Raw genomic sequence first — 21,105 nt, forward strand, 5'->3', positions numbered from 1 at the left:
ACACACACACACACACACACACACATTTTTTTTAGCGCATGTTGGATTATGTCATAGCCTTCCTGGATGCATATCTGTGGCTATAAAGGTTTTTTCAATTTTTTTTTTTAATGAAAGAATGTAAGTGGCCCCTGCTTCTTTCTTCTGCTCTTTCACCACCTCGTATTCATGATCTTCAGTACAGCCACAGTGTTCCCATTCAGAGCAAAGACCCCCATCACAGTCCAAGGACCATCTGTAGTTTCTGAGTGTCATACTTTCCTCCTGGTAACTAATTTCCTGAGAGTAGGCATTTGTTGTTTTGACCACCATTAAAATCTAAAAGCCATTTGAAGTCTTCCTCCCTTCTTATCTCCATCTCTGCCCCCCCTTCCCTCTCCCCCACTCTAAATTCTGTACTATCACTCACACAAATCTTGGCACATACTACACCCTCGGAGAATGCTTGCTGAATGAATGGCTGTTATGTTTTGAATTTAACATTGTGTAACTTGAATCTCCTAGTACATTATCCACAGAGAAGATAAAATGTAATTTTGTTACCACGTGTCAGTGTCTGCAGGTACTCAAACAGCTGTGAAACATTGGAGGAAGAACCATGTAACAATTGAAAAAGGAGTTATTTGGAGTTCCCTGTCAGTTTTTAGTAGAGGGTCAGACAACATGTTTGGCTTTGGGACCATACAACCTTTTTGGCATCAATCCATGTTTACTACTGTGGCAGGAAAGCAAACAGAAAAAACATGTGAACATTAGCAGCTATGTTTCAATAAAACTTTATTTACCAAAACAGGTAGTGGGCCAATGTGGGCTCTGGGAAGTAGTTTGTCTGATCAGCATCCTAAATATTTATACTGCTAAGTTAAATTAAAATGATTCATGGTACATAAGTTTATTTCACTATGAATTCACAGCATGATCCTGATTTTAATTAATACATAAAGATCTCCTAGGTTAAGGCTATTAAAAGGGTCAAAAATTTGTTTGCCCTGACTAGGCATAGTATGATTATAGTCGATTTGGTAAATATTGTGCCTTCTGAAAAACATAATAACATATAAGCATATTCAGTTCATAAACTTGAGTCTTACTCCATGTGAGATCAGACTCCATTATTATGAGATTTCACTAACCTATAATCTACTTGTATCTAGTGCAGACTTGGGCAACTCAGAATTCCACTTGGATTTATGTTCCCTTATTGTTGCTGTTTAATTAAAACACAGGTCTTGGTGACCATTCTATATACAACTAAGTAAAATACAAAAGAAAAGAAAATTTGTAAGCAATCAAACAAATTCACTTGGTTGAAATTACAAAAATACATATGTGGCCAAATGCACGCCTGTAATCCCAGCAACTTGGAAGGCTGAGGCAGGAAAATCGCAAGTTCAAAGCCAGCCACAGCAATAGCAATGCACTAAGCAACACAGTGAGACTCTTTCTCTAAATAAAATACAAAAAATAGGCCTGGAGATGTGGCTCAGTGTTTAAGTTGCCCTGAGTTCAATCCCTGAAAACCCCTTAAAAACTGTTTATGTATGTATGTGTATGTATAAATGTACTCATGTTTGTACACATATATGTTTCTTTTTGAGAAACATTTATAGTTACGTATGAGTTAGAGATGATTTTTTAAAAATTAAAACATTGATTTATTTCTCCAATTGCATTCAAATAAGCCATATTCTACATAAAATCGAGTATCTTTAATGAAATATACTAGTGTTTCTGAGGGTCTTTCATTAGCCACAGTAATCTAATTGAGGTGTAGTTGATAAAGAAAATGCAAAGAAGACATTAGGCTGAAATCTTTTCAACCCAAATATTCTCAATGGTTAATTTAAAAAGTTAGGGCTGCCACTACATAAGTACTTGTGCCCACAGCAGTAGATTCTCCACTGTGAGATACTGATTCCCAGGAGAATCTGCCCACAGTGGGAAAGATGCCTGGTGCAGGGCTTAGGAGCTGTGTTCTGCAGCAGGGCACCCTGGCTTCCCTGGTGGGCTGGCTTTTGGTAGGGCTTTCAACCTTTCTGCAGCCCAAGTTGTAAGTTGAAAGGAGAAGTAGAAGCTCTCACCCACCTATTTTATGAATATTTAACAGGAATCACCCAGAAGGAGAGACACAGTGTTTGTTTTCTTTTTTGTCCTTAGAATATGTTGTGAGTGGATATTTTAGGATTAAGTTGATTGAATTGAGGAAAGGGAACAAATGTCAGCATTTTGGACATGTTAGGTGGGAACAGCCCTGCCCCTGGCAGATGATTTTCACATCACTGTTCTTCCAAGGGAAATGCTGGGACCAGCCCGTGTGACATCACTGGGAACAGCGAGACAAGCAGGATCTCCTCCAGTCTGCAAATCCAGATGCAAAATCTGCATCCTTTCAGATCCCTAGTGGGTTTCTGACACATTCTTTTGGGAGAAAAGGGCTCCAGGAGAGTCAGAGATACTACCAGAACCTGAGAATAGGTGTTGTACTTAGTTCCATCACCAGGACACAGACTCAGGCACAACCTGGAAACCCGTTTAGTCCCTGGAGAAGTGGGAAGCATCTCCATGGGTTGATCTATGTCACAGTACAGAATTAGACAGTCTGCAGCCAACATCAGGGAAGACCAGTGCCCTGGAGTGTGCTACATGAGCAGCTTAAGTGTTTTACTAACATCAAGAAAAATCAGCTCCTTCTACAGTCCTTTCTCTCAGATAGTGTGCATAGAGTGGACATCAATCTGTTCCTAGCAGGGCCAAGTGCCCATGCTCTGCTTTTCTTCTTACTCCAAGCTGAGATCTTTTGGAATCATGGATTAGCACATCTTTCAAGACAGTTGCACACAGGGCTGAAATGTCTATGGTATTATGAAATTCCTATTACTTAATTGACAATTATACCGCTACTAATTTCTGACTTTGGCAATTTTTACAACCAACTGACCATTGAAAACTAGAAAAAGGAACTTTTTATTTTTAAAAATTATTTATTGAAGTATGACCAAATTTTCCAAATAATTAGCATTAATTCTAACTAAATATTTACATTTATGGATTATAATTAAGTGTGCCTCTTATAATTTTTAGTATTTTAACATAAATTACTTGAAAATATATCTATTTTACATTTTTGATGGTCTACATGTGCTTTATAATATTTTATGATAATATATTATTATACTGAGCACTTTGAACATAATTATATTCTACTTTTCTGGTTCTTTAGCTTGCTTCTATCAAATTAAAGGAAAATTGTGGCAACAATAGGATTAGCCATACACCTGAATTAGAAGCATAACACATGGAATATGTACTTACTGATTTATTATAAGAACTTCTCTGTATTTCCTAGGTAAACACTGTAGACCACCAACAGAAAAATTAAATGTGAGCAAAAATACTAGACTTTAGCTTTATGTATTTTTTCTTTTCTTTTTTTCTTTGTGTTTTTTGTTTGTTTTTGTTTTGTTTTGTTTTGATTTTGTTTTGTTTGATTTATTTCTCCAATTGCATTCAAATAAGCCATATTCTACATAAAATCGAGTATCTTTAATGAAATATACTAGTGTTTCTGAGGGTCTTTCATTAGCCACAGTAATCTAATTGAGGTGTAGTTGATAAAGAAAATGCAAAGAAGACATTAGGCTGAAATCTTTTCAACCCAAATATTCTCAATGGTTAATTTAAAAAGTTAGGGCTGTTTTTGTTTTGTTTTTGTTTTTGTATTTGGTACCAGAGATTGAAACCAGTGATGCTTAACCACTGAGCCACATCTCCAGCCCCACCCCTTATTGTTTTTTTATTCTCAGACAGGGTCTTGCTAAGCTGTTTAGGCACTTAAATTTCTGAGGCTGCCTTGAACTTTCAATGGTCTTTCCTAAGCCTCCCAAGCCACTGGCGTTAGAATTGTGCACCCCCATACTTTGTTGTATGTATTTTTATATATGATTTTCCTCACAAAACCTTCCTATCAGTAGTCCTCAACAAAAAATAGGGGGATTTAAAATGTGATTTTTATATACATGTTGGTCAGCTGGGTCTTACATAGTCTTTGTTTTCTGTAATCTTGAATCAGATTTGAACTAAGTGGGCAAGTCAGCAAGTGCCAAGAGTTCTGTTGTTTAAACTGTGACAAAGTGTGCATCATTTGACCCTTCTCAAAGCCACCAACTGGCATTTGTGATTCTGGTGATACTTATGAGGGGTAAGATGATCCTGGATGATGGCATTAATTGACCTGATGGCTCCTGAAATGAGATCCATTAAACCTAAGAGACAGATAATCCCAGCAAGAAGGCCATGCCTCCCTTGGGATCAGCCTGCTGAAGGGTGGGAAGACCAGTGTCTAAATAAAGGATGTTTCTAACCTCTTTCCTGATCTTCATGTGTCACACTGCAAAAGCTGAGAGGTGGTTTAGTGCTTTGGATGGACTCAATTCTACTTAACATTCAGGTCACACGGAGCTTGGCAAGGGTCATACAGTTCAGAAAGTTACTGTAATTAATTAGCCTACTTCTGGCCTGGTCATAAGTTTATCAATCCCTGTGAGGCCAGGATCCAGGCTCTAGGCATGACTGGAGAGTTCAATTACACCATTCTTGTTATCACATCATATGTGATCTCTCACAGAACATTTTAGTAGCCTCAGAAAATTTGCTTGAGAATGACTCAATGGTTTCTTCTTTCTATGAGAACAAAGAGAAGTGCATTTCTGGAAGGGTCTGAAAACTACAGAGTGGATCGGAGATTATTAAATTGAATTTATCAATGCCAGGAGAGTGTGACATGATCAAAAGCATATGGATTTAAGGTCTGGCTTTGCCATTTACTACTTGTGTGGTTTTGTGCAAAATTCTTTAACTCTCTGAATCTTCATTTCCTTACTCCATTAAACAGAAAATGATAAGAAACATTTGTTTAGCTTTACTTCCAAGGATGTGCTAAACATTGAGAGAAATTAGGATATTAAATTATAGAATTATGATTAATAAACTAACGTATGTAAGTAATGTGTGCTAAGTGTTCTGAATGGATTTTCATAGACCTATTTCCATCAATCATATACACTAAGATAAAATGCCCGTGTTCTTCATCCCTTAATGTCTGATTTTGCTCCCAGGATGTACAGGGTTATCAATACTAGCTATCATATAGTCTTAGCAGTAAACTATCCCAAACTACAAAATAATACATCACTGAAAATTCTTGATGCTCAATATTAAAGATTCAGTGCAGAGTAAATTACAAACATTTAACTCTTGGCTTAAAGGACAAAGAAAAATCAACCAAATCTTTAGTTAGTTGTTATAAAGTCTGTGAATGAAACCCTCTAGGAAGTCATAGATTGCATTCTCTTGAGGGCTGAGGAGGTGGAGGATCAGAATGGATTCTTAAGATTGTGACTTTTCTTAGTGTTGATGTTGAAAATGCTTGGCTCATGCCTTGTAAGTGTAATGTGCTAAGACAGCTGTGTAGGGGACCAGAGTGTACACAGGTGCAGAGAGGAGAGCAGAGGCATATTTGAGGGACTTCAGAGAATAATATGCATTGCTACTTGTAAGAAAAATTGCCATTAAATTTGTATTACAATCAGCAAGCACAGAGCTTTCTCCAAGTTTGGTGGAATGTCAAAATACAAGATTGCATAAGGGATAAATATATAGAATAAATGACCTTATGCTGGGAATTCAGGTTATTTTATAGAATGCAATTGGAGGCGCTGTATATTTTTTATCAAAATAGTATTATAGAAAGAAAGCATATCAGACTGAGTTTTAGAGAATGAAATATAAGAGGGGAGGTCTGTTAACAGATTTCACAGTTACCAAGGTGAGGGAGTGAGAAAAGGTGAGAGGCTCCCCCGAATTAGATGTCGGCCTGTGTTTGCTGATTGATTTGGGAGGTGAGGTAGGGGAAAGCTCTAAATTTCTGTTTTCAGAATACACATTGATATCCTTCAGTCTAAATAAAAATTACAAAATGAGGAATAAGTTTTTAGGAAAATAAGTACTAGTTCTTTATTTTATGATTTTGAGGCATCTTAATATCAAACAATATTTTATAGGAATTATTTGGAAAATATGGATTTTTGTAATGGCAGGTTTTATGTGTCAACTTGATGGGACTAAAGGATGCCCAGATAGCTGGTAACATATTATCCCCTGAGTGTTCGTGAGAGGATATTTTTAGAGGAGATCACCTTTTGATTCAGTAACCTGAATAAAGATCCACACCAGTGTGAGCATGGGTGGGCATTATCCAAGCCATGGAAGGCCTAAAGTGTAATGCAAGGGTGGAGCAAGGGCAGATTCTCACTCCTCTTGAGCTAGGATTTCCATCTCTTCCTCCACTGTTTCTATTTTCATGGGAATCCCTAATATAGTTTTGTATAAGAGGGACACCTGGGCTGGACATACACACTGAAGGGACCTTCAGATACAGGAGAGAGCTGAAACAGGAGGGGCAGGTGAGATAACCCAAAGGATTCTGAATGTGGACCAGAAATAGGAGATCTTGGGACTCCTGTGCAGTTCCAAGGTTTATGGAGGCAGATACATCTGAGCCTCAGTCAGGCAGGTAGATAGAAAGACAAAGCTATTTTTTCAGTCATATTCTGGCAAGAAAATCTTGCTGTCTTTCTCATTGGTTATGATCTATCTTATGGTAAAATGATAAATATTTATTCTGGACTTAAGCTTGGCTCCTTGTGTCCGTAAGTCTATGGATGTTTACAGCTAAAATTGGTCAGCATTAATTTTCTTGGAATTTATTATTTAAAAAAAAGTAACCAACTAACTGCTTTACAAATCTGAAACACAGTATTTCATTTTTATAATGTACTGTTTTTAATGACTTATGCACACAGACACAGTATTCAGGAAACAATGTGTTAAATTGCTTCAGAGAATATGATATGATTATTTTACATAGTATGCTCTCAGGTTGTGAAGGAAGTAAGCAGATAACATCTGTGCTCCATAAGCATTTCCATAAACCATCTAGTCAGTGCCAAAATGCTTATATAGCAATGGGAGAAATCAAGGTTATTTACTTCTTTGCTAATTCTTTGTTCTGCATACCTCTTTTTTTTTTTCAGTTCTACACACGTTTTTCCTGGATCGTTTTATCAGCTTTTCTAGTCCTAGATGAAGGTTATCAGTTCTTAAAGACCCTCTTAATTTAACCTCTTTTAATTCTGTAATAATGTGCATGTATTTGTCTTCAAATCATGGAAAACTTCAGTAAAACAGCCCTATTTGTCTCATGAGCTTAATCACCTTATGAATCAGGAAATCTGGATGGAAGTGATTCCTGTTGGTTATTTCAGTCTCAACAATGTTGAGGGACAAACAAGGCAAGGCATTAGAGATAGCAGGAAACAGTTTTATTTGGCTGCAGCCAGGTTCAGGGGCACAGCTTTTGCTATAATCAATCAATCCTCTGAACCCCGAGTTATTATAGTTTCAGAGTTTTATACCCAGCATGTAAGGGGAAGGGCTCAGAAGTTCACAGTCTGCAGAAGTTCACATAAAAGCAACTTTTTCTTTCATGGTTTTGGGCAAGTTATCCCTTCAAGGACAGCACCTGAGAGGGGAGAGCTTCTTCTCTCCTTTCTTTCCTCCCCCCTGCCAGCTGTTACCATGGAGCCCAGTTGTAACTTATCTTAAAAATGTTGACATCTCTGTGAAGCCCCAGCTCAAGGCCAGAGGCCTTGTGTGCACATTTCTATAAACTACTATATGGTTATGTTTGTGAAAAACTAGTAAGGGGGTGTCCAGCACCTGGAGTTCTGGTATATTCACAGCCAGTGGCCAAGTAAAATAGGGCGACACAAATATAGGAAGTTTATCTGCACTGAACTCTTTTGCAGAGACTCTTTTGCTGACAGTCCTAAAATCAGCCCTGGTGGAGATTTCTGGAGAAGCCCAGTTAAGACTTTTTTTGTGGAGAAAGGGGCTGCCACTTCAACAACATCAACACATGGACCAGCTTCTTCCTCTACACTCCACAGTCCACGCCTCACAAGCAGAGGGGACCATCCTCCTGTGCACTCCTTTCATTTAGGTTGTGCAGGTCCTTGTAGACATCTTTGCCATCCCAGTGACCAGAACTCAGTGACCAGAACTGGGTCATATGCTTGTTACTAACCTAATTACTGGTAAGGACAAGGAGAGGGACATCATCAAGTGGGACAAGGAGAGGGACATCATCAACCGGGACATAGCATCAGACACCCCATGGAGCTAGAGGCAGACCGGGGAGATGTCCAGGAGCCCAACACTTGAGGGAGTAAAGGAGGGAGAATCTATGACTGGAAACTAGTTATGCAAGTACACAGTGCACTATCTGCTGTTCCTTCTTCCTTTACTTTCTTCCATGCATATAGAGTGCAACAGTACAGATCTCTCCTGCCCCTTCTAAAGGAATTCCTCTGAAATTAGATCAAATTTGAGGCAAATTATGTCTATTGGTCACAAAATCTGTTCATATTTCCTCCAGCTGCTTTAAGTTCAACCGACATAAACATTTATGGACCTCAAATTTTGATTTCTTAAAGATGTTCACACTGTCAGCCAACTGTACATTTTTAAAGGGATACATTTTACTGCATCAGTGGTTCTTGCTTTCTTTCTTTCTTTTTTTATTTTTATTTTTTGGTGATGCTGGGGATTGAACCCAGAACCTTGAGCATGTGAGGCAAGCACTCTTCCAACTGAGCTATATCCCAGCCTCACATCACTAGTTCTTTTAGATAACTTTTCAAGAACAAATGAAATCTAGAGTTAATAGAACATATCTTGCATATATACTAAATATTTCTGCTTTGCATAGATTTTTGCCAAATAGTATCGGTGATGTCATTGTGAAGTTACATATTTATTGCTTTTCTGGAAGAGTTTTTGTTGCTGTTGTTGTTATTTTCTTAATGATGAATCTATGGAGAATGAAAATATGATATATGTTTTTACACACAGATTTGCTCCTTAATGCAGATGTTCTTAAATTTTATAGTTGCATTCATGTTTTTAATCTCCATTATCACAAAAAAGTAAAAATATCACACTGTATAAAATATACACCTTTTTACAGACATGTCATAAAATTTTCCTGGTGCTGTTACTTACTGAGTATATAAACATTCACTAATACATTTATTTATGCAATAATTACCAAGTTGCAAGTTGTTAACTGTTATAGGATGCAGAGCTAAATAAAATATCATAGGATTGTGAGGTATTTCACTGGGGAGAAATGATATAAAGCTATCTTGGTCAATAGGATCTCTGAGGCACTTGCATTTTTTACTTCTATGTTTCTAGTATCGTCAGCCACTGTTTTTCTGAATTACAGCCACACAGCACCTCTCTGTCTTGGATTGGATACCCCTGCTACACTGTCCAGTGGTTTCATATATGGTGTTCCTCATATGTAGAAAATGCGTGTCACTTAACAGTGTACAACACCATCCCCGGCCTCCCAGCAGGCAGAAGCACACTGTTATTCCCAACCCTATAACTCTCTAGACTGCTTAATCTTTATATCTTGGGAAAAATCTTACCAGTAAGTTAAACCAATTATTTGATGTCTTTTTGCTTACACCCTGTATACTAATTTTTAGCTGTGAAATATTATGCACTAATATATTATTAATGTTAACGCTGAGTCCTTAGTAAAGCCATCGAGACTTGTCATCTCCTAATTGAGGTGACCAACCATAAATGGTATCATTTCTTAGATCTTAGATCACTCAAAGACATAGTAATTAAGTTCATCATATCTTAATTTACGTTTGAGTCTTCTTCTTGTAAAATTACATGAGTCTTGGGCGATTTCCGTGGAATACCTCAGACCCAGACTAGTGGCCCACCTTGATAAATAAGTCATTTCTAACCAAGAAAGCAGATCTCAGTGAACAACACAAGCCTCACGTGCATGGGGTCCAGAGCCTGATCCCAAGTGCCAATAAATAAATAAATAAATTAGTAAAAATTAAAATAAGTAAAAAAAAAAAGTTCTGAAATATTTTATATTCACATAAAATGGAAAGCAGTGTACATTAAATATGATATGTTAACACTATCTTTACTTCTCTTCCATTAATGGTTTGAAATATTCAAACCATCAGATCATTTTTGTAAAACATCAAGCATCAGAGCTACCATGTTGATCACTTTAGTAAGTACAGTGTTAAGCGACCCCATGGTCGGTGGCATGATGGGACAGGTGATGATTAAGTGCCCTGTCTTTCATTTCCTACCAGAAAGCAAAAGCCAGATTTGGCATTCCTTCTAGAGTCCTAGAGACCATCCAGTCAACATTTAGGAAAACTGCGGCAGATGACAAACTAGGTAAAAACGAAAGTCTGACTGCTCTGAGCAGGGCCCTGATTGAAAATGTGCTCTGTGGCCTGTTGTGTGGGCCAAATGATATGCAGACTCTCCAGTGGTGGATGTGACATGGTGAAACAAATGTAATGTGTAAATTGTAGCAAGTGTGAGTAAGAGAATCAGAAGTAGATCCTTGTTTTCTGGAGTAAGGCCATGCAACCCAGGGCATAACTCACACCTCTTTGAAAGCAGCATGTTACTAGGTCTTGATACATTCAACCATGGATAGAAAATAGCCAGGCAGCCAGAACTGTTTGTCCTGAGCTGTTTCCTGTCTGGCCTTGCAGGGAACAACAGGGGAGGGTACAGTGTAGTCCACTCACAAGACATGAAGAGCAATCCAAGTAAACAGGACCACAGGGCACACTCAAGCAAGCTGCAGGAGATGGTCACCTAGACCTCCGCTGCTCCAACCTTGTTTGCAATAGAACTGCAGTTCCAGCTCCCACTGTCCTCCATGAAATGGCCAGATATATGTTTCCTTAGGAGGAGAAATCTACTTTGGCTATAGGTTGGCCTTTTTTGTCTGCAGGACCTCAATTGCAACTGATATTCAGAAGATTATGGGATGCATGAGCCACAGCCATGTCAGCATACACAATACAACATCTGACTGGGGGTAAAGGTGCAGGCATGAGTCCTTGGCCATGGGATTCACTTTCTTTATTCTTTATATACCGGGGAGAAGTTGATGGTGTGTTAGAGATTGGAATGACCCACTGAAAGCAGAAAGGAAACATCAACTGAGTCGTGCATGAGTCAGGGCACCTTCTCCAAGACACATTAATCAAAATAACTTTTTGATATGTACATGCTACCACTAAAGAGAATGTGGAGTCTGAGAAGAAGTGGCCCTAATTAACGTCACTCCCTCTAACATCTTCGGTGAATGTTTTCTTATTACTGTTGCTCTAAACTCTGCACATTTAGAGATCCTGGTCCCTAAATTTCAGGAAGTGCTACTCTTAAGTGACAGAGAAAGTGATACAGAGCTTGTCTAACATACACAGGGCCTCGAGTTCAGTCCCCAGAATGGTGGTCAAACAATCAAGGTCATGGGATCTTTTGGATCTTTTGGTGTTCATGTACCAGTCAAAAGAACAGGAGTAAAGATTTTGTCATTATCAGTTGACCATAATCAGCAGGAGACAGGTTGGTTATTATTATAGTAGTAAGATAGGTAAGATAGGTAGGACTATGTGTGCAACTCAGGAAACCCTCTAGAATGGTCAGATGCAGACCTTTCAGGAATGAGGGACTGAGTCACACTACTAGGTAAGCCACCTAGGTTAACCAGAGTAACAACTGAAGGCAAGGGGCATTTAAAATGCTGATCAGAGTGGGAAGCAAAGAAAAGCATTTTTTTCTGAAAGATCCAGGGAAATACCTCCCTTACTAAAACTTCATTCCCTTAGCAGGAAAACACACCCGTCTTAGGCCCAGAGAAGTTGCTTCCTAAGCAATATAGGAGAACATATCAAAATGACCCAAAGCAGAGTGTGGATGGCATGTCACTAGTCTTCATACATTCCCCTTGGAGAGAAGGCTTATGGCTCACTTGTGCTGGGTATTGTTAACTGATGTCTACACCTCTTAGCTTCTTTAAGATTGTCCTCTGCTTTCTAACAAAGGTCACAGTCATCTTAGGGAAGTCTTCAGCCAATAATTGAGCAAGGTGACAGAATAGGATTTGAGTTATTTACCTAAGGCAGGTATTTTCTGTGCAGGAGCGCTCCTTCCTGTTCTACATTCTGTCAGGTTCCCAGCACACTCTGCTACTGATCTTCCCAATTTCCCACCCTTCCTTTTTCTTTCCTAGGAATTGCACCCCAGCGAGACCATTGTGCTCTTGGCTTCAGTCTCAGCATCTGCTTTCCAGAGAAACCAACAAGAATCATATTTGATCTATCAAAGATCACTTCACTTCCTTCCCAACCCCTAATGTTCCAGTAAGGTTGTATAAGACACCACACTAAAACCTAGTGGCTTAGAGCTATAATAGTTTGTTTGCTCATGAATCTATACTCAGAACAGATTTGATGGGGACAGCTTACTTTTACTCTACTCCATTTTACTCTATTCCTAGATTAACCAGAGTAACAGCTGAAGGCAAGGGGAATCTAAAATGCTGAGCAGAGGGTGAAGCAAGGAACAGCATCTGTGTCTCAAGGAGCAATTGTAGGTTGATGGATGAAATTGCCTGAAAATGTGTTCACATTTCCAGTGTCTGGTCTGGGAAGACTTAAAAGTCTGAGAGCTTGGTTTTCTCTTTCTCATATCTCTTACAGACTCTAACACTGAGCTTCAAATTGCCTGAAATTTGACATGGAAGATCATGTCTCCAAATGTGCACCCACAGATAGACACACAGACAGAATAAGACAGCAGGTACATTGCTCTTAAAGACCTCTTCCTTTACATCACAGCTTGTATTTCTCCTGTTGTCATTAGGCCACTTGGTTTCAGGGTAAGGGAACAGGGATCCAATGTCCCAATGAGGAAGTGTCATCATGTTCTCCAAAAACCAGCATGCACTATAGGATATACAGGCACAGCCATCTTTGGAAATTTCTCTCCATGTCACCAAATAAAATAGAAGTTGTTATACCCCTTTAATTGAAACAATTATCCATGCCTGCATCTTTAGGGTACTTCTCCCTTTCTTTCTTGAGAGAGAAAAGGTAGAATGTGTACTCCCACTCCGGCCTGAGAAAAGTTCCACCTGTGTTTTGGGTCTTATCCCTTTCTATCTACTTCTTGTCTTTTATCTGTAATTTACATGTTTAGGTGTCTAGCCCTTATCCTTAAATTGTTCAGATATCATACCTGCATAAAAAACCTCACATTTATCGGGCTGGGGTTGTGGCTCTGTGATAGAGCAATTGCCTCTCACATCTGAGGTTCTGGGTCCAATCCTCAGCACCACACAAAAATAAATAAATAAAGATATTAAGAATCACATTTATCCGTCTTAAAAACAAAAGAAAACATACACAATAGTTGCCCTATGACCCCAGATCTCCCTCCTGTTGTAATTATCATTTTGTATCTTAATTATCCTAAACATTTATGGTTTTCGTAAGTATGCTCAATCACCACTTTCAAATAAATTTTTACATTAAAGGGAGACATCTCTATCAAGTCCTGTGGCCTGGAACTTAACTCAAAAGTTGAACCATACCACTCAAATTCTTGTTCAGAATTTTTGACTAAAGCCATTCAACGGGAAGCTTTTACATTCTCAATGATAATACTTTATTTGGTGAATCAATGAATGCTGTGAATGCCATGATATGTATATGATTTATGTTACAATTCATCTTCCTTTCAATTCTTCAAGACAGTTTTTATTGCCCCAAGAAACTTGAAACACTTTAATATTTCTGGACAGTTCTCATTCACAGACATCTTTCCCTTCTCTGAATCTACCCCAAACACTTGGTATCTTTATCACCGCCGAGCACCCTCCAAGGAAACAATGGTGATAAACAGGATTATGGAATTACAGGTCTCGACAAACAAATTATTCAGGTGAACTTCAGAAGAAGGTGAACAGGGTGTCATCAATCCTGGGAAGGTTGGATTGTTTGGCTTCTCTCTTGGGTTTGCAGCTTATTTAACTAGTCTATTAACTATTTTCCTTCTCTCTAGTATGTATCTTTGTTGTGCTGGGGCTCAGACCCAGGAAATAGATCCCAGCAGGTGGAAGAAGCTGCAAAAGGCAGTTGGGATAGTAGACATGTTTTATTCGGAGGCAGCAATAGCCCTATCCAGTGCCATGTAGTCCCCAGCCAGTACCCTGTCATTTCCATTTAGCCTTCTGAGTCCTTCCATAAATCTTTATTGTATTCAGGCCAGACAATGATGGCATGTTGCCAGCAGGTTACATCAGTGAGCTCATGCTCACAAGCAAGGTGACCTTGAGTACATACACCGAATCAGAATGTTTATGACCTTGTCTGCACATTAAAAATAGCCTGCTAGAAGCCTCTGTGAGGGAGCCTCACTACAGCCATTTGGGGCCTGCCTACAATCTTGCATCTATATTTTCTTTTACAGTTAGTGCTTCTCCTTCACTTCTACCTTAGAAATCAATTTGTGTATATTTTTTAAATTAAGTTTGTTGCAAATCCCTTGCCTTGTTATGTATTTTGTCATCCACGGCCAAAGGAGAGACAATCTAATTGGGCTAACAAATTATAGTCATACTAATTTTCAGAGTACACATTGTGCTTCAGGGTATACCCTTTAGTGAGAACATTACTATCCCTATCAATATGCCCATTTGATGGAGGAGGGAATTGAGGCTCAGAGAAGTTATTTGTTTCAGCACAAAATCAAAACAGATGACCTGAAGAGAAGCTTGACCCAGGCTCTCTGCAGGTAGCCACAGGTGGTGTTATGCATCTGAATATTACCATACTTTCTACTCTGGAATAAATAGTATGAGGTGGCATGGTTCTGTGGTAATAGGAGAAAATGTGACTCCATTTTGTTTTATGACTTCATCCTGTAAAACAACTATGCCAAGTAGAAGAGTCATGACTGGAGCAAGATGTTCTTTTCCTTTTGCTATAGAAACCTTTAAGAACACGGAACTACCTAATGGGGCATTGTTTCTGTAACTAGGGTAACGGGGCTCTGTTTCTGTAACTGAGGTGACTGGGCTAACTGTGATGGGTTAAGTTTCCCTCTGCTTGACTGCACTGTCCCGCTTCTGTAACCTGGTTTGCTTGCATTGGCTAGACCCCCTGAACATCCCTTTTGTGGTTTTCAGGCTTATAAGGAGCGCCCTTGCAATTGTTCGGGGCTGATCAGGGGAACAGCTTTATGTTCTGGTCAGCTGCCACCGGTGTGCTTCAATAAAGGCTTGATTCGATTATATGTGAGTGGTCTGGAAGTCAGTTTATGAAACCCTGGGAAGAAGCTTTAACTATAACAGTTCAAGTTATGACTGTCCAGATTCAAATCTGTGCAGAGGCTTCTAGAACAAATATTTTCTTCAGAGGGAATTGTGACTGATAGAAAAGAAAAACAAAAGCAAATAAGCAGATGTAGGGTAGTGGAGTTTAAGTGCCAAGCAAGGTATTTATGCTCTATTGTGGATGCCAATAATGAAGGGTCAATTTTGGAGGTCACTTTGGAGCCATTAGAATTTTTTGTCTAGTGAAACCTGTGGGAAATTAAGGAGCAGAGGAGGCAGCATGAGGCAGAGGATGTCCCATGTCTGTGCAACTGGGCAAGTCATCAGACACTCAGAGTTAAGTGAAACCCAGCTGAGCAAACTGAGCACCACTCCCTGCTCTCTGTGAATGCAGTGGGATCAGCCTCTGCAAAGAAACTGAGAAAGAGGATGGTCACCTAGTGAGGACACTGTCCTGTTGAATAGGATTCCTTGACTAGAGAGGGAGTATACTTGTAGAAACCTAGATGTCATGCTCTACTCTACACATAAAGTCTGCGCCTCTGTCTATCCATCTCTACATACTCTTGGTCATTACCAAGAGTAGGTGAAGCTGATATCCCCATTGTTGAAATCTAGACAGGTTGGAAAACAACAAACTTCAGACTCAGTTCTAATGAGTTTTTGCAGAGCAGTATGTGTCAAGAACATTCATTTCAGGAAGACTTTGAAGAAGGTGCAGCATTGGTCTAAACCAGTGCTGAAAATCCAAGACAGACTAGATCAAGCATAGTGTGTTCTGCTTGTTTGGGAACAATAGGGAATCTCAGGAATCACACCCTTAGGATGAACTAACTGATCACCATCTTTATTCCTAGGAGTTCATTTCCACCTCCTTTATCTTCTATTAAACATTTTCTATCTCTCCTGCTCTATCAGTTGAGTGGCAAAGATCATCTTTCCTCTCTGTATTTAAAAGACGCAACACTCCGCAGGGAAGAAAGTGGCCATAGGCAATTCCTTGTGAGAGAATGATCCAGGAGGAACAAATGCAGGTGCTGGCACTCTTCTGGCTCTCCTGGATGGCAGAGACCAGCAAGGACCTTGATCTGAATGGGATGGGCTCTCAGGAAGGTGTGGCCATCTTATAGTTACAAGAGGAGGTAAAATGAAGGAAGAAGTGAGAATGTAGTAACGTGTGTTCATTGTCTTCTGAGAAGTGAGAGAAGTAAAAGAAAGGACCTAATTCCTCATTCTTGGTGGAGTTATCTCTGAGGATCCCTGGGCACCAACAGGTACATTGTGCAGGTGAGCAGCAGCTGGGAGAGGGGGATGGGAGCCTTCTTCTGGGGAGGGAAATAGGGTGGATGGTAGGAACCCCAGAGGTGCTAGAGCTCTACTGCTCTACCGACTTCTCATGCTTTTGTTGGTCCCCAGCCAGGTCCTTGCAAGGGGCTTGGTATCCAGAAGCCCCTGTGTGAGAAAGGAGGGCACATTGCCCACCTGGATTACAATTCTTTTCATGCACATGTTTTTTTTTTTCTAGATTTTTAGAGACATACCATATATTTAAAATCCAATTACTAAAATGAGAAGTCTTAGATAAAGATATAAAATAGTAACAAACCTAAAATACAATCATTTTAACTATTTTTCAGACATATAATTCAACACATCCAAGTTGTTTGGATAACAAAAACTTTTGAAGGTGTGGAACTTTCCTTCAACACTCTAAGCTTCATAGTCCTAATGAAAACTGAGTTAATTTTATAGACACAAATATGGAAAACTCAAGCTATAAATAAGCAATTCAGGGAGTGAGCTATTTTGGCTTGAGCTAATGAAGAATGACATTTAAAGAAAATACTGTTCAGATAAAAAATTATATGCTTATTTCAAAATGTTTCTTGGGTTTGAGGCTTGCTATTCCTCTATACTGAAAGGCTTCTGTTGGTTGAAACAGTGAAACTTGTTTTCTGTCTCTAACAACTAGTCATTTCTCATGGTCGAAGGTAGAATTTTTTCAACTTGTAATCGTTATTTATGAAGTTGTCAGAGGTGTTAATAAGCACACATTAATAAAACTTCTGTCTGAAATTGAATACTTTCTAGACTAAGGGTTGAGGACCAGCAAACACATTCAACTGGACTGAGTTAAGACGTATGCTGGAGTTTCTTTCCTCAATTAGGGGTACGGCACACCAAAGCTTAAGGGAGGATTACAACATTTATGCTTCTATGCCAAGAACAACTTCAAGGCAGAACTAAGACTTTTGCTGCAGTGTGTCATGTTGTGGAGCAGGACTTCACTTGGACATGCTCAAAGGTCGGTGTTTGTTTTTGTTGATGTAATATTGGTCATATAAATTTGCTTGATATCCCCCACATATACATTTTAATTTCAATCACAAATTGTGGGAATGTGTGTTTGTGTTTCTTTTTAAATGTTTATTTGTTTATTAATTTATTATTTATTTGTTTATTTATTTTAATTAGGTATCTATGACAGCAGAATGCATTTTGATTCATTGTACACAATTGCAGCACAGCTTTTCATTTCTCTGGTTGTACACCATGTAGTGTCACACCATACGTTCAGTCATACATGTACCTAAGGTAATGATGTCCATGCCATTCCACCAACTGCCCTGCTCCCATGCCTTCTCCCTACCCCTCCCTCCACTTTGCCCAATCAAAGTTCCTCCATTTTCCCATGTGTGTTTCTGAGCAGTGGAAAAGTAAGAGTGTATGTGTTTGTGAGTCTGGTTACTTATAGCAATCTTCAATATATGGGTTATGTTATGACAGTACAGTCACGCATGGCTGAACTGCAGGGATATGGTATGAGAAATGTGTGTCCCTAGTGATTTCATTGTGTGAACATCTTGGAGTTCACTTGTAGAAACCTAGATGTTATGGCCTACTCTACACATAAAGTCGATGCCTCTGTCTATCCATCTCTACATACATATATACATAGGTACATAGGATGGCTTATAGGACCGTGATGAACAAAAGAGCATGAGATTCAATCAAGCACAAGAGAACAGTATGAAATCAAGAGAGGCCAAAGACACAAGATGTATGAGGCTGCTGACTTTATGTGACATACTGAGTTTTAGGAAACTTCATTTAATACATAGAAGGAGACACTCTAAAATAGTAATAAAATAGAATATAATGAATATATTAATATAGCAACAGTGGTTTATTATCCTTATCAAAGATCATGCACAAAATTGAATGTGCTGACTTTTACATGATGGGCAGTGCAGTGGGTTTGTGTGCACTAGCAATACCACTGACACACGATTGATGCTTTGTGCTGTGATGTTAAGATGGCTACAATATCAGGAGGTTGGAGGTTCAGCTTCATCATAATCTTACAGATCACCATCATGTTCAGTCCATGGTTGGCCCAAACCTCAGGCCCTACATGACTGTATTTGTGCATCAGCTGCGAGCAGTTTCAACAGTCATGGATTACTGACCATGAGGTATGTGACTGATAGAAGAGGCCAAGTAGATTTGCAGTGGCCACCATGGTCCCTTGCAATAACAAATTGCAGCACCAGAAAATCTACCCTAACTCTCCTGGAACATTCTGAGCTAGAGGCCTGAGCGGTGTCAGCACCTAGGCTTGATTCTCTGTGTTCTGTGCTCCTTCATAATTAAATGCACACCTATTAACAATTTGCTGGTGTTCAGTTCTTTCCATACTTTCAACTTCTGATGAGTCAGCCATTCCTGATGGAGTAGTCTAACAAGGATAAGAATAGATGAGATACAATTTGATATTTTTAGAACTGTTAATTCTATTGGACTTTGTAACCTGATTCTCTGAAAAGAATATTAAAATCTGTAGTGGAAATTGGAGGGGATTTTTAAGGAAGGATAATGCAATTTTGCCTGGACCTAGGGCACCAATCTGCTGAGGGATAAATGGATCCGGAAGAGAAGAATGACAAAGTGGGACACAGACGGGCATCAGAGGAGGCGATATTTGGTGCAGTTATGTAAGAAATTGTCAGAGAACCTTAGGAACAACACTCTGACTGTTGGTCACTTGCTTTCAATAGGAGAAGAAACAGGACTAATGTCTCTTAAGAGTCAGTGCCTCAAACCAAGAAAAAGAAATGACCTAATTGTTTATGTGAAGCCAATCAACATTATTTGTACCCAAATGAAAGAACAACAGAATTAAAAATCAATTAAAAAACAATACTAGAACACAAGAATACTTTATGATTATAGGTCATACTACATACCTAGATAACATCAATGGCAGATGTCATTTGAAGTTATGAACCTATTCCTTGGTGCATGTAAATGACATAGATTCAGTTCACACTCTGGATTTTCTTATTTAGAAGGCTTTTATGTCCAGCAATACTATAAATTATCTTTGATTCAATTTGGAAAACTTAAAACCAAATTGCAGGATTTTGAACACTGTAGCAAATAATGTGATTTTGTCACTAGATTTAAAGGAAGTGTGCAGACGAAGTCCCCGCATGACAAACATAAAATTTAAAAGTGTCTGGATTGGTCTGTGCTTAAATGAGAGCAATCTGCTATTGTTATCACAGGGTGACAATGGAAAGTCATCATAATCATGTACCGGAAAGTGACCCTGTGAGAGAATATTGCACACTTTCACCAAGTATTTTTTTTCCAGTTAAATAAAGTGCATTTTCTAAATTTACATTTTAAACATGAAAGGAATTAACAAAGAGAATACAATGCAATACAAACAATAAAGTACAAACAATAAAGTGTATCACTTAACATTAAAAACTTGATTTTTTTACGTAGGTCTTTTAAAATTTATTCAAATTTGTTATATGTGACAGCAGATTGCAATTCAATTCATATTACACAAATAGAGCACAATTTTTCATGTCTCTGGTTGTACACAGAATACACTCATACCATTTGCGTTTTCATACACGTACTTAGATAATGATGTCCATCTCATTCCACCATCTTTCCTACCCTCATACCCCTCCCTTTCTCTCCCTCCCCTTTGCTTTATCTACAGTTCATCTGTTCCTCCCATGTTCCTCCTTCCCATCCCCATTATGAATCAGCATCATATATAAGATAAATCATTTAGCATTTGGGTTTTTGGGGATTGGCTTTCTTTACTCAGCATTATATTCTCCAACTCCATCCATTTACTTGCAAATGCCATAATTCTGTTCTCTTTTAATGCTGAGTAATATTCCATTGTGTATATATGCCACATTTTCTCCATCCATTCATCTACTGAAGGGTATCTAGGCTGGTTCCACAATTTAGCTATTTTGAATTGTGCTGCTCTACACACTGAGGACCAGATGGATACACATTTAAGTTCTACAAGACCTTTAAAGAAAAAACTAATACCAATACTCCTCAAATTGTTTCAGGAAATAGAAAATGAGGGAGCCCTTCCAAACCCCTTCTATGAGGCCAATATTACCATGATTCCAAAACCAGCCAAACAAACATCAAAGAAAGAAAACTTCAGATCAATATTTCTAATGAACATAAATGCAAGAATTCTCAATAAAATTCTGGCAAATTGAATACAAAACCATATCAAAAAGATAGTGCATCACGATCAATTGGGTTTTATCTCAGGGATGCAAGGTTGGTTCAACATTCAGAAATCAATACATGTAATTGATCACACCAATAGACTTAGAATCATATGATCATTTCAATAGATACATAGGTCATTTCACCTGAGGTCGTCATACTGCTGCAGCAAGCATTAGCATACTATTTTTTATGCACAATGATGATTTAATGGTAATTAAAGGACAACATCATGA

The sequence above is a fragment of the Marmota marmota genome, unplaced genomic scaffold (genome assembly GCF_001458135.2).
Source record: "Marmota marmota marmota unplaced genomic scaffold, marMar, whole genome shotgun sequence".
Classification (NCBI taxonomy): domain Eukaryota; kingdom Metazoa; phylum Chordata; class Mammalia; order Rodentia; family Sciuridae; genus Marmota; species Marmota marmota.